Source organism: Cupressus sempervirens, chromosome 4 (genome assembly GCF_028749045.1).
Source record: "Cupressus sempervirens isolate cs-2001-9-10 chromosome 4, ASM2874904v1, whole genome shotgun sequence".
In the NCBI taxonomy this organism is placed as follows: domain Eukaryota; kingdom Viridiplantae; phylum Streptophyta; class Pinopsida; order Cupressales; family Cupressaceae; genus Cupressus; species Cupressus sempervirens.
The window spans coordinates 899,001,154-899,017,042 of record NC_143121.1 but is presented as its reverse complement, the minus strand read 5'-3'; positions in this window follow the sequence as shown (position 1 = coordinate 899,017,042).

The window sequence follows — 15,889 nt, the reverse complement described above, 5'->3', positions numbered from 1 at the left end:
CTTAGTAGAGACAACAATCCTTTGGGAAGTCATGCCCCTTGGGAAGCAGATCTTGGTAGCCTCGAGAAGTGAGTGCATTGTAAGGGGGAGCTTGTGGTGCCAAGATCCTAGATTTTCTACTCTGGATAAGCATGGTTGAACTTTGATTCAAGTAGGAATTCAATGGATATAGTCCTAAAGCCTAGGTTGTGGTGTATTTGTTCACTTTTAAGAATAACTATTCTTGTCTTATTGTGTCTTATGTGTAAAAAATTAATCAAGATAAAGACAACGTTAAATTTTACACCATAGATAACATCAAACACTATCAAAATGTTGCAACTATTTTCAAGACTTTGTGAACTTTTTCCAATACATTCAAGGCTTAGAAAACAGGCAACTTGCGATCCTAAATGTGCTTGACATAACATAGGTTTCATCCTTACATAAAACCCACTTGCATTCACCCTAGTTTAGGCCTCATATTTGCATCATATAGGCTTTATCTTGCATCTTCTAGTCCTCATTGTGCATCCCTCATCCTTCACATTGCATTTGTTAGGGTTTATTTTGCATCCTTTAGTTTTTGCATTTCAACCCCAGAACTTGCATTTTGCACTATCCATCTTGCATCCTTGCATGCTCAACCATCATCTAGAATGATTTAAGCATCATTATAAGTGTCATACACATCATTTTGAACCTTCATTCTAGTCTTAGGATTATCCTTTTCTATCTATCTCACTTCGACATCAATCTGGAAACCATAGCACCTAAAATTGCCTTAGTTTCAAACTCCAGCTTCCCAACTGCACTTTGAAACTACAACCTACACCCAAATTATCCCCAAATACACCATAGGCATAGTTGGTACTATCTAAGCACACTTGGTAGTTTGAGAACCCAATTTGGGTTTCCATACAAAATTTTGAGGCTTCAACAGTGTCCTTAGGTACCTGGATAGGCCCCCTATCTCAGCATGCCTTGATTTGCATTCTACATCTCCTAACCTTCATTATATTCACTTAGGACACCCTTCCCTACAATGTAACCTTCATTCTAAATCTCCTAATCAATCATGACATCAACCCTAGTATCCTAGCTCTCTAGTAGAATAATTTGGCAACCACCCCACTCAGATTTAGCAGACATTCAACCCAGCTTCCCAATAATTCCATGAAACTACCAACTGCAGGGTAAGTGCACCAAGTTGTGGTGCCAAAAGGGGGGTATAAGTGGACACCTTTTTCCTGAAATCAGCAATTTCTGGACTTCAACAAGAATTTGAAGATAGTTACGCTCAAAATTTTAAGATATGACAAAAATAAAAGTCATAGTCCTCTAAATCTAGTTCCTAAACTACTATTTTTTTTTTCAAAATGGTTTAGTTTTAGGTCCTCAAAAAAGGGGGCCACAAAAAGTGGTACTGTTTATTCCAGAAAAACATAACATAGTACAAAGTGTGGCCCCCCTAAAATTTTAACTTTTTTTTTGAAAATCTTTAATCGCTCTAGTCAAAAGTTACCTAACACTATGTAGTTTATCCCATATTTTTTGGGTAATTTTATAATGTGTATTTTTTTTTTAATGAATTTTTTAATCAGACACATCCCAAAAATGTGAAATATTTGTGTGATTCCCCTAGAAATGATTGAAAACTAATCTAAAACCAAAAATTATTTTTTTCAAAGTGTGTAGAATGGAGTCTAGTTTCTAAAAAACTAAGTTGTTGCCAAATTTGATGAACGAGCTAAAATCTACAGCCCAATTAGTACATGTTGTTTTTTGACAAAAAATGGACATACATTCAAAAGAAATTATAGATGAAAGGCTTGAAATAGTTCAAATAAAAAATAAATTATATGGTTGTGTAGCTAACACAGAGACCTACAATGTCATGTAACTTGATTTTATCATGCTCAACCACGAGGAAACTAGAAGGAGAGCACACAAGAAAAATCAATCATTTTTTGTATGTTTGCAGAAAAACACATCTTAGACCGGTTTATATAGTCCAAAGCTTTGGGTTGGATCCCCATAGAAAAGCCAAACATTAGGCTTGGTAGAATGTAAAGCTTTAAATAGTGCGTGCGCCCTATAGTGCGTGCGCACTATAGCATGCACGCACTAGTTAAAGCCTTTTAAATTTACTTTTAAATAGCGCGTACGCACTATAGCACGTGCGCACTATAGCACATGCGCACTTTGCAAAACTAGAATGAGAAAAAGAGGTGTCATCTTTTTGGCACCACAACTTGGTGCACTTACCCTGCACCCAAACTAGTCTGTTAGAGCATGCTTGGTGCTATCAAGGAATAGTTAGGCACCTGTATGACCATTTTAGGCCCTGAAACTGCATTTTAGGACCCCAAAATTGCATTTAGTAGCCTTTGTAGGTCCTCATTCTGCACATGACCCAAATCTACATCTTGCACCCAAAATCTCATTTTTCATCTTAGGACCTTTTTATATTGCATATCCAATCAGCATAACCACCATTTTGAGTCCCCTAAACATCATTTTGAACCCCAAAACCTTTGAATCTAGTCAAAAATCTAAATAAAGTATGAGTCCTAGAGTATCTCCTAGTGTTTGTGGATGATAGATCTTGACTAGTCTTTTTATCTTTTATTATTATTTTATTTGGTCAAACTCTATATATGTCTTGATAGGTTTGACCTTGTCATCTTTATCATTTTGATCTTTTTTTTCTTTTATCACTTTTTGGCCAAGATCCAAAGTCCATTATCACAAGGTTAAACTCCTAGACAAAATACTTTCTAAGATTTAACCTAAGTTCAAAACCTTCCATATACCCTTATCATTAGCATAATCATATCCCTAGTATCCTTAAAAATCATTTTGACTTACCCTAGTGGTATATCTCCCTTATCTTGCATTGTTCAAAACCTTAGCATCATTTCCACTATTAAACCCTATCAACTTGTCTATCAACCAAATTGTCTTCTTGATCACTTATCCTCATGTTGCATATCCCAAACATCATAATCAACCCTAGAACACCATCCCTTTCATAATCAAACTTGCATACATCAACCTCTAGCATCATTACCAAGCCTAAAATCCAACCCTAACCTTTATTTTTCATACTATAGGGTCATTTTCATCTCCTCTAGTTAATCTCCAAAACATCACTTTGCATTTGCATTTGCATGGTTTCCCTAGGACATTTACACCTTGCATATCAATACCCCACTTAATTTGGCATTTTCCTAGGTTTCATAACATCCTTAAACACTTAAAAATCAAAAAAACACTCATATCTTGCATACCCACATCCTAAGTATCAAGTTTTGACCTATTTTACCAACAACACGCTTCAGGTGTGTAGTTGGTAGTTTTAGAGTGCACTTGGTAGTTTCAAAGTGCACTTGGTAATTAGAGACTTCATTCTAGGTTCTAGAACCCTGATCTTCACATCCACAACTTGCGTTGCATCCCAAAACATTGCAAAACACTCTAAAACACTCAAATCTTTCATATTTTTCATTTTAGGCACCCTAACACCTCTGTTTACCCATTACACACCTCCTACTTACCAACTACTTATCTTTAGGGCCCCAAGTGCACCAAGGGTAAACTTGGCACTGTCTAAGCATAGTTGGTAGTTTAGGAGCACACTTGGGAGGTAGGGAGTTCATTTAGGTTTTCCTCCACTTCATCTACATCCTTATGTATCATGTCAGCACTCACTAGGACACAATTAGCACAGAGACCTAAAGAACTTTATCAACCTTTGTTTTCTAAGGTACCAACACAACCAAAACCTCATCCAAGATAAAAGAAGATAAAGAAAACCCAACAAACCTTTGACGAAGACTAAATGAAGGCATCACAATCATTGCTTGCGGACACCTTAAAAACATATCTAAAAGATCACCATAGTCAATAGATGGCATGAAAATCCCTAAACAATGCACCTACCATGAGGTTTCCTTCAAACACTTCCCCTACACATGGGATGGTTCAATGGAGTCCTAACTTTGAACCTATATTCATGTCGATACCACCCAGAGGTGGAAGTGCACCGACCACACTCGAGGATGAACAAACACACTCCTTTGAATTCAACAAACCCAATGCAAGTACCTTCAACTATAATATACAAAACACACAACAAGGTATTGTGCACCTAAGTGATGACTCTAACACTAACTATGGCATCATTGATGAAGAAATGGCTAGGGCATGTCAAGATAAAAATTTTCACAAGAACTTCAAACTTTTGGCAGCCCAAGAAATTGTCAAATTCAACCCAAATGTGGAGGGACCTAAGTCCAAACATCAAACCAACACAACAATTGAAAACATACAACCCATGATAAATTTGGACTTAGATAAGGGAAAACATCCTTTGGAGTTTTCAAACATGATAATGGAAACTATAAGGTCCTATCAAGAATCAACCATTGAAATCCTCCAAAGTATATTTGAACACATCAACATTAATCCCTTGTTTGAAAAACCACAACCAATGAAGGGAAATAAGACTCTTCCTAAGTATCCTAAGAGGACATTAAGACTTTATCTCAATCATATGGTCCAACAACAAGCCATGCCTAAAGGGACTTGTGCTCTAGGGATGCCAAACTTACCTCCTTTAGAGACAAATCAACAAAGTACACCTTTTCTCATAACCTTACCAAGTGTTATGACATCAAATGTTATGGAGCCTCCCATAAGTACACCAAGTGAAACATCAACTACAACAATCCCTATTGATACACAAAGGAAAAGTTTTATTGGCATTACACCTATTCTCGAAAGGAATGCACCCCATGGTCAAGTCAGTATGATGTCCCAAAGAGAAACCTCTAACACACAAAGGCGCCAAAGCAACAATACCAACATGGTGGTAAATTCTCAAGGACATAACTAACTACCCTAACAACATCAACCTGCAATAGTCCAAGGACTTAATGTTTGCAATGCACATGTGACATATCAACAGCAACATCAGCCACAATAGAAACAACCTTAAGTGGTGCAAGGATCCAACGTCCCTAACACACACTCCCATGTAAATCCACTTGACTTACATGCAATGTATCAACAACAATTCCAACAACAACAAGCCATGTTTGCTAAACAACAAGTGCAACTCAAACAAAAATTGGAATACCAAAGATGCCTTGAGAAATAAATTGCATACCAGAAACATTTGTTACAAAAACAACACATGCCACAACAACCCCAATAGATACCTCTACAAAAATAGTCACATACATGATCACATATGCAACCAATAGAGGCATCCCAAGAACAACCACAACAAATGGCACAAAAACAACACATGTTACATCAATCATAGTCAATGTCATACAAAGTGCCACATCAAATACCTCAAGTACCCTAACATGTGTCACAACAAGGCCCCTTTTGTCTTTGAGGTACTAACATACCTCCACCACCTAGTGACACATCACTAGACTCATTAGACACATAAATGTTAGAACCAAGTAGATATAGTTCCCACCATAGCAAATGGTCTATTCATAGGCACAAAAGACTTGAAGAGAAAGCTATTGTGCAAAACCCTAATGAAGAGCTATTGCAAAAATTAAAACTACTTTCCAAACAAGTTGAAGCATTAGGAGTCTACAAGAAATAGGTTCTATATATAGAAAGAGACCTACATCCTAATCCATTCGACAAAAGTCTATATATGCCTCCATTCCCAAAACACTTTGAGGCTCCAAGGTTTGAAAAATACCAAGGAAAAGGAAACCCTATTGATCACATCCAAGAATTTTGTGCCTCTTCTACTGAACTCAATGATGAGCCCACTTAGCTCATGAGATTGTTCCCCAATTCTCTATGTGGGCTTACACTTGAATGGTACTCTAAACTTTTTGGTACTATCAAATCTTGGTCAAAGCTAGCAGACAAGTTCATCTCCCACTTTTCCTTTAACATTATGAATGAGGTAACACTTTCCAATTTGTGTTCAACCAAACAAAAGACAAGGAGAACCATTTATCACATTCTTACTTTGTTGGAGAAGCATACTCAATCAATGCTCACTAGACATTCCTAAAGAACAACAAGTTAACTTATGCATTGAAAACTTAGTCCCTGACTTAATGTATGAACTCAAAATCAAAAGTCGAAGCACCATTTCTAAATTGATGAAAAAAGGGGCTAGTATTGAAGATGCTCTTATCTATAAGGGAATCCTCAAGATGAACAAGGAAAACACAAATGCCAACTAGTTTAATGACAAGGCAAAATTTTTCTCCAAAAATAAGAATGTGACTAATGATGGCATTGTGGATTCCTACACGATTAGCATAACACAACCTCAACTAACTTTGAAAGGTGCAAACCCTAAAAATTCACAAACTCCCAATCAAACATCAACCCCACCATAGAAGACTAAGACTTCCATGCAGGACAAACCCAAAAGACACCCAAAACCAAGGATAGGAAATTCACACCATTTGGGATACCTCTTGAGACTACACTACAATAGTTACTCAATAATAACTTCCTACAGTTACCCCCGATCAAAGACGAACCATTAACTAAAGTAGATTGGTGGGATGATAAAAAAATTTGTGATTACCACCGCACCAAAGGACATAAGACCTAATCATGTTTCTAACTAAAGCATGAAATACAAGACCTCATTGGTGATGGTATAATCATAGTCAATCTATCACTACTAGCATCCAACTCTGATCATACTATCTTCAAAGATCCTTTGGGTAATCATGACAAAGAGAAACCCACTAGTTCAAACTCAAAATCACAAGGTAATGTGAATTATACACACACTAGATATGATTACACCATCAATTGCTTTAATGATTCTGATTCCTGCATATCCACATTCACATTGAAGGATGAAGACCCTCATTGCACTATTACTACACACAGTACCAAGATCACCCTACCTAGAGCCCCATCTAGACCTACTACTCCTATTAGACCTACACCCCCTAGTAGACCTACTACTCCTACTTCATCTAATTATAGCCTTGTTGAATAGCTTGGCAAGACCCCTATACAAGTATCCATCTAGGACCTACTATGTGCATCTCCCTAACATCAAAAGATCTTGGATCAAGCCCTTAAAGAGTCAGTAGTCCCAAATAATATTGATGTTTCCTAGTTCCAAGCCATGGTGGGGAACCTATCTACATCACAACATATCACCTTTTCCCCTTGGGATATCCATAAAGATAGACCAAACCACAATGATCTCCTTCACCTTGAAGTCTTTTTCCACAATGTTAAAGTTAGATGTGTCTTGATAGATGAACGAGTAGGGATGAATATCTATACACTTAAAGTAGTCAAAGGTTTGTGTTATTCTAAAAATTATGTGGAGCCCTCTTGAAGAATCACAATAAAAGCCTATGATGATGGTGAAAACTTCTCCAAGGGTGTTATCATATTACCCATAAGGAATGGTCCAGCTACTAAAGACACATTATTCCATGTCCTAGATATTGAAATGAATTGCAAAATGATACTAGGATGCCCTTGGCTTCATGCTATGAAAGAAATGCCCTCTACATGTCATCAATGTCTAAAGTTTTCCTACAACAATGTGGAGGTTACCATCCTTGGTGATCTAGATCCTTTCTAGTTTTGTGCAAATCTAAGAGATGCTACTGCATACCAAGTCCCAGTAAAAAATAAAGCACAACCCTCAAATTCCTCTAAGTATGTAACATGAGAGTAGGAGAAGAATTACTATCAGCCCTTTCATGAGAATGAGTACAATAAAGTAAAGACAAATCAAATATCTCATGAAATTTGGATAGCATTAGAATCTACCTTTAAAGGTGATACACATGCAAATAGGATGAGATTGAAAAATTGGATATGTGCATTTGAAGATGCTAAAATGATGGAAGATGAATCTATAAGAAATAGTATTGGTAGGATATTAGAAATTGTTATAGTAATTCAATCTCATGGTGGAACCAAGCACAAAGATGAGCTGGTATGGAAGATCTTGAGAAGTTTGACACCACCATTCAAGCAAATAGCTCATATGATTCAACTATTAATGCCTTGTACTAAGTATTTTACTAAGGGAACATTGCTTGGAAGATTAGAAGCTATTGAAGTAGATCTAAGATAAATTTGAGATCTACCAATAGTGGAAACAACTTTTAGTTCCCTTAATATTCAACCTAATTTGACAAGGAGTGCAAGAACACATGAAGATTTTGCAAGTAGCCATAGATCTGATGAAGACAAGAATATTGAGGAAGGTATAGACCTTCTTGTGAGAAGATAAAAGGATGGTAAGAAAATATTTAAATGTTGGACTTGTGACAAATTTGGTCATTATGAATCTAAATATCCTAAAAGAGAGAAAAACTATAAGGGAAAGTTCAAACCTAGGAAACCTAGAAATTGTTTGTATGCAAATGAAGATGATGAATCTAATGAGAGAGGTTAAAGTGAAAGTGATGATGAATTAGGATTTGTGGCTATAAAGGAAGATGATCTTGATAGAGAATTAGAGAAGAAAGATCTCTAATTTCCAAAGTTGAAAAGAAATATAATTGGATAATTGATAGTGGATGTTCACATCACATGACTGGTGATATGAATAAGTTTTTAACTTTAGAAATCATGATGGAGGTATTGTTAGAGTTGATAATAGTACAGCCTGTCATATACAAGGAATTGAATCTATTACTCTTGATGATATAAATAACATTGATGATGTTTATTTTTTTGATGGATTGAAGAATAACTTTTTGAGTGTTGGATAGTTGGTGGACAAATATTATTAGTTGCAATTCATAGAGAAGACTTGCATTATCAAAGATAGAGATGGTAAGTTGATTAGAATAGGCACAATATCTAGAGGTATTATATTTCAATTGAATTCTCCTGAAATGACATGTTTGGTAGCTAAAGTGCATAATAGTTGGTTGTGACATAGAATTTTTTTTGATGAATAGTCCCTTCCTTATATTAAAATAAATACAATACATCTACATATTCACAAAAAAAGGGGTCGGGGGAAATAGGATCACCCTGTGAGTTCATATGGCCTAAGGTTGGATATCAACTATTCATCAAAAAGAACTTTAGAAAACAAAAAACCTTAGGCTGCTAGTGTAATGCCAGCTGAGTGAGGAGGATCCTTATCATTAGATCCCCACCTAGGGGTGAAGTGAGCAGATGGCTTAGGGGGAGCCCATCTATTAGTAGCAACAACATTACCATCTTCTTTTTCTCCCTCAGGCTTGGGAGGAGAAATTGCTAAATTTAGTTGAGGGAACACACATTTGGGGTCTGAATTTGTAGAGGGCCAATCAGTAGTAGGATTAATAGGAGGATCCATTGGGGACTCTATGCATAAAATTGGGTCACGCTTCTATAGACCCTTATATCCAAGGTACTCTATGAATTAGAGAACTTAGATAGTGGCCTATAGCTTCCTATCCATAATGTGTGGGCTATGCAAATATGGCTCTCAAATGAACCAAACATGCAAATACATCACAAGGTACACCATGAAATGGAAGATTCAAAAATCTAATGCAAGTAAACTATAAATGATATGCAAGATATAAAAAAGAATGATAGATTACAAAAACCCGTATTTAGACTAGGTTTTTTAATCTATATGCAATGAAATAAAACTAAGTGAATCTAAGCTAAGAGAATGCCACAAGAAGATAATAGTTCTCCACAAGCAATGAGGTCTTCAATCCTACAACATAATATTAGCCAAAATTAGATTTCTTTAAGAGAGGAAGAGCCTATTTTAAAGAAAAATGGATGGTTGAGATTAAATTTAGGGGACTCATGATCAAGGGTAGAGATTCATGCAAAGATGAGTGGATGGGTCCATTTTTACTATTTAATTCAAAATGGAGGAGAGTTTTTGAATTTTAAAATGAACACATTAATATTAAAATGAGCACTTTGATTAAAAAATATATTATGAATGCACTTTGAATATAAAATGAATATATGAACTCCACTTTGAATAAAATATTAATCTCCACCCATTGTGAGTAGAATATTAATTTCAATCCACCACGAATAAGATATTCATTTTTTAACCCCACTATGAATAAAATAATCATTTCCTTGAACCCACTATAAATAAAATATTCATCTCCACCCATTGTGAATAAAATATTAATTTCCATCCACCATGAATAAGATATTCATTTCCTTAAACCCACCATGAATAAAATATTCATTTCCTTGAACCCACTATGAATAAAATATTCACAATGGAATCAAGGTCCCATTTTGAATATAAAATTCATTTTTGGAGATAAATTTTAATTTTCAACTTATTTGAAATGAATATTCATGTGTATTTTTCAAAAGGGGTTCAAATTTGAATTTGAATATCTAACATTTGAATAAATTCAAATGTCTAACATCTTATAGAAATGAATAAATGATTAAGGAGCATGAGCTAGATGAAATTCTATGATTATTTGAATTTGCTCGAGTTGATCAATAGAAGCAATGATTAAGCAATTTGAGATTATGGGGCCCATTTTGGGTCATTACATTTGTCCCTCTTTGACTAATGTGTGATCAATATGGGAACACATCAAATGAAAGAAGTCATGATAGAAAATAGATAGATAGCTCTAACTTCAAAGAATGATGTCATTCTCTAACTAATGTGTGATCAATATGGGAACACATGTAGTCAAATAATAAAGAGACTATAATAGCAATAGATATAGCAAGCATTGAGTGATTAGACTAATAGTGATAGTCTAGAACACTAGTAGATATATCAAGAGCAAGTGGAAATGGTCAAGCATATGCCCTTGAAAGAAAAAAAGTTTCCAAGCATACCAATGATAGATTATGTCTGCCCCCTTAGGATAAAAATCAAAATGATATAGACAAGATGTAGAAATGAGCAAGAGTTGATCAAATCTAGTTAAACAAAATTCCATGAGGAAAATGAAAAGATGAGATGCCCCAATTTGACCAAGAAGGATGAAGCATGAGAAATAGGTCAAATCAAGAAGAAAGTGGAAATGAAGTGAAATGAAAGAAAGAGAGAAATGGAGAGAGATGAAAAATGAAGAAGAAGAAGAAGAAAGGCTGATTGACCTAGTAGGAAGAATAGATCTCGAATGATTAGTCAACTACACAAAAGAAAAGAAAAGAAAATGACCTTTTGACCCATGAATTTAGATTTCAATCCTGAAAATGAATCCAAGATGTCAAAATTAAATAAAGTGAAAAGTAGGTCAAAATAAGAATATTGAAGTGAGGTAAGGAAATGACAAGATTGAGAAAGAAATGGTGACATGATCGAGAAGAAGGATGAAAAGTGAATGCAGTTGATTGATACATCCCAGATAGATAAAAGGAGACTCTTCCAACAATTAAAGATACAAAAGCTAAAATGAACCTAACATGCAAGCTAATATGAAAATGTAACGTGTACCCATGAGATGCATACATGTCGGTCCTTCATATTAGTTTTTATCATCAAGCATTTGCAATAAGGCCACAAGATGTCAAACAACCCTCACTCATATTTCTATCATGAAAATATGAATGTGACATTAGTCAGAGTTGCATCGGAATGATATGTAAGCATCAAGGCACAAGAAACCAAAATGACTAGAACACCTATTCCATTTGATTTAGCAAGTGAACATAAGCATCAAAGCATAAATGTTAGGATGACTAGAATGTTTCTTACATAAAAACACACCAAACATGTGAGAGATACTTCTCATGCTAAGTAATTAGGAAGTATTCTCTCCACAACAACCCTTGCTTTCATAACCTGAGATAGAAGTTTGCTAAGTATACTTGTAGTGACTGATACGTTCACTTAGAGGATGAGTATCAATATATACTATAGCTTAGAGAACTCACTCAAATAGACAAGGAGAAGAAGCAACCTCACTAAAGCATCCATATAAAATGAGTTGAGGTATACATGACCATGCAACATGAGATAGAGGCTCTTATAGTAGACACCCCTTTTATATGGATTCTTTAGATTATTGGAACTAAACCATCAAGTAGAAAACAAAGAAAACATCATGCCCCTAAGTCCTCACTTCTCTAGTTAGATTAGACATCCTTGGGTTGCTCAAAGGGAAATGATAAAGAAAAAGTAAAACACACAAAGAAAATCTCAACATTGTTCAAACACTATTAAGGACATTATGAAATATATGATTTTTTATGTTGTTTAAATCTTTTGATTTTTTGGATTTTTAAAGCTTAGCATAGCTCAAACAATGTTGATTGGATTGATGCAAAGTGTTCAAGAATTTACAACACTTAAAGTAGCAGAAATCTCATTAGGAGTAGTGTGACAGTAGGCAGACACAGTTAGAACAATTGGTGATTGACACACAAGAGATTCTTTGAGTAAGAACATCTCTTTAGTAAGATGGTGATAGCAGACAAACACAATTGGAACAACTAGTAACTAACACACAAGAAACTCCTAAAAAGCATCAAGATATGATCCTTTAGATTTGGTAGGTTGTCTATTGAATAGTGTGAAAGCGTATGCATAAGTGGAAGTAGCAAATGAAAGTAGAAAAATGTGGAAAGCAAGAAACTATACAAGCACTAGGAATTTCTATTTTTTTGGCTTTTTTTCAGCATATATAGATTTTTTTTGGACTTTTAATAATGACTTGAAGGTTATAGCTCTCAAGCAAGATCACATTAATTTTTCCCAATGTCTAGCAAGGTATAGGATATGATGGAGTAGAAAGTTGATGGATAAGTAACGATGGAGAGACAAGGAGTATGAAGTGAGTGAAAGCAATCCTCGAGGACTGAATCCTCAAGAGTACCCAAGCTAGGTAAAGGTAGCCATATGAAGCATTTTTTTGATAAGAAGTGGAAGCAAGGACCAAGAGATAACATGAGCATAAGACAATAAGAAAGATAGCATAGAGTCATAAAAGCCAATAGCAAGAGCATAATGATGAGATGCCATGAAAGAAAGCAATCCAAAGAGTGAACATGCCAAGAGAAGGTAGTGATCAATATATATAGGAGTGAAGTGAATAGGATAGCAATAAGATAGCAATAGGAAAAATATGAGTGAACAAGCAATATAGGGTGAGTGATAGATAAGATAGCCAATGTGCTTGGATAGATCAAAAATGTCAAGATCAAAGAAAGAAGAGGGAATGGATGGATTATGGAAGAATTATGCATAGCGTCTATTTGCCAAGTTTTCATCATGGTACTTATCCAAGGTGCCACAAGAAGTAGTTTTCACCATAGGATGATTAATTTCTTTTTACTTTTGCTACCAAGGTACCACAAGAAGTGGTTTTCACCAAGGCACATTTTCATTTTTCTTTTTAATTTATTTTTATTTTTTTTATAGAAAGAACTCAATCTTTTACAAGTTAGATAGTGCTCTTATAGGAAAGATAAGTCATGATAAGCCAAGACCATATAAATGTATGCTCAAAGATGTTGATAGGGTAAGATAAGGGAGATAGTAGAAAAGGTATATGGAGAATAAGGTTTTAAGTTTTGGATGAGATAAGTGGGATGGAAGGATAGTTAATAGGGTATTAAAAGGGATGTGCAAGGGTAGAAGAAAAAGTGGGCAAGATTAACATTTACACACACCTTGAAAGGTAGTGGAATGATGGAGGAAATATGGATGAGATAGCTTGAGGTTTTGATATAAAAGTTTTAGAGGGAGATGGAGTGGAAGGTTTTGAAACCTTTTTATAAAGATGTTTGGAAGAAGGTGGATTGGAAGCCTTTGGAAACTTGAATGTCAACTTTGAAATATTTTCAATATTCAAGTCTTCCAAAAGAGACTTGGGAATCCATATAGCTTTTGATGTTTCATTGTATGTTTTAAAGCACATTTTTTCAACAATGGGTTTAGGAACCCATATTTTCTTTGGTTTAGCCTTTTTGCTAGTTGACCTTTACAGTTCTTTTTTTGCATTCTCTTTCTTAGCATTCACATGTCGATTAGAGGAGACATGGTGAATGTTTAAAGATGGATTCATGCATTTGTTCTTAAGTTAACCATCCAAATTGCTTCCAAAAGACTTGGGACTTGTGGATGGATAGGGCTGATACAAATGGTTTAAAGGTAAAGATTAAAGTGAAGGACTCAAGGATTTGTATTTTTGTTGATCTTGAGGTAAAATAGGAGAGATAGGAGATGGAGGAACATAAGGCCCCAATAAGAAGGGAGTTTTAAAGGCTTTAACTTAGATGGATAAGGACCAATGATAGTCTTAGGAGATGCAAATGGATAGTGAGAAGGGGTATCAACATCTTTAGAGTGAGCAACATGGTTAAGACCATCAATAGACTTATGAGTAGCTATGGTAGGAGCAAATTTTTTAATAGGAGTGCTTAAAGCTTGAGCATATGTTTGAAGTGGATTTTGAGAGGTAGAATAAGAGAGAATACTTTGATCTTGACATGTTTCTTTAGATAGTATAGGCATGGAAAGTTTCTCATAATTTTCAGTAAGCTCAAATATAGTGTTAGTTTCATACTTAGGAGGTGGAAGAATGAAGTTTTGAAGGATATGAGTGAGTGGTTGATCTTGATCTATATCCTTTGGAGAGTCCTCTTGACATGGAACCACTTCTAAGGACAAGGGAGAATGTGGAGAGAGAAAAGAATTAGTGGAAGTGGGAGAAGAAAGCATAGAGTTGCATGAAGGTTGAGCATTTTTAACTTTAGTAGCAAAGTGTATATTAGCTTGGTTCTCTTTCAAAGGTAACCCTTGAGGATAGGAATAGCTAGTGTGGAAAGCATTGCAGTCATTGTTTGATGGAAGTGTGTTGGAAAGCCTTGAAGCTTTGGGAGACACATGAATGTTGGAAGAAGAAGAGGTATCAATGAAACCACTACTAGATGTAGGTTCATCAATATGATCTTACTCAAGGGAAGTATCCTCATTACATGAGTCATTACAGATATCAACAATCCAATCATCAATAAGATCTTGGACTCTATGTTTCAACTCAATAAAATTAGAGGTAGCATGCTTATAATAAAAATCCAAGAAAGGATTTCCATAGAAGCTAGACTAAAGTAGCATGAGGAGCTCATTCGCAAGGAGTATTTGTAAGATGTTATAATAAGAATCTTCCAAGGGACTACAATTCCTCTCAAGAGTATGTCTAGAATCATTTTGTTTTTCCTCAAGTGAATAACATGCATCTATGTCTTCATCATTGTCTTGGTCAAAGATAGGATTTTCATGAAAGTTTGGAATAGGCTCTAAGGAGATATCATTTTCTTTCTCTCTAAAAAGGTCTTTATATCTAGTAGATGAACACAATTTATTTCTTAGAGTAAAGCATGTAGAACTAGAAGAAGAGGATGACCTTAAAGAAGATGACTTGCATTTATAGAGAGAATCACATGATTGAGCATGTAGATTTTGAAATTCCCTAAAGAGCCCAAGCAACTCAGGATCATCTAGACTTGGTTGAGATTTGATAGCACAAGATTTGCATTCCATAGTGGTAGATAGATAATCAAGCATGAAGGAGACTAAAGGAAGCTAAAAAGGTGACACAAGATATCATGATGTCCAACTAGAAAGGTGGAGTGTTCACTTGCCAAGTAAAGGTAGCAATGAGTAGTGACTTGTCAAGCAAAGTGTCCAAGCAACTTATGACACTAGCGACTCAAGTCAAGAGTAAGAAAAGAAGCCAAATAGCCAAGTAGGAAAATTGATAGATAAGTAAGGACGAGTGAACAACTATCCCAATGAAAGAGTGTAGTCAAGAGATCAAGGTGATCATTTCAGCCTAAAAGAAGGTCCTAGTTAGCTGGCATAGACCAAGAAGGTGGAAAAGACCAAGAGAAGCTAGACCAAATAGCCATTTCAAGCAAGTTCAAGAACTAGAGACATAGCAAAGGAAATCAAAATGCTAAGACTCCCCCT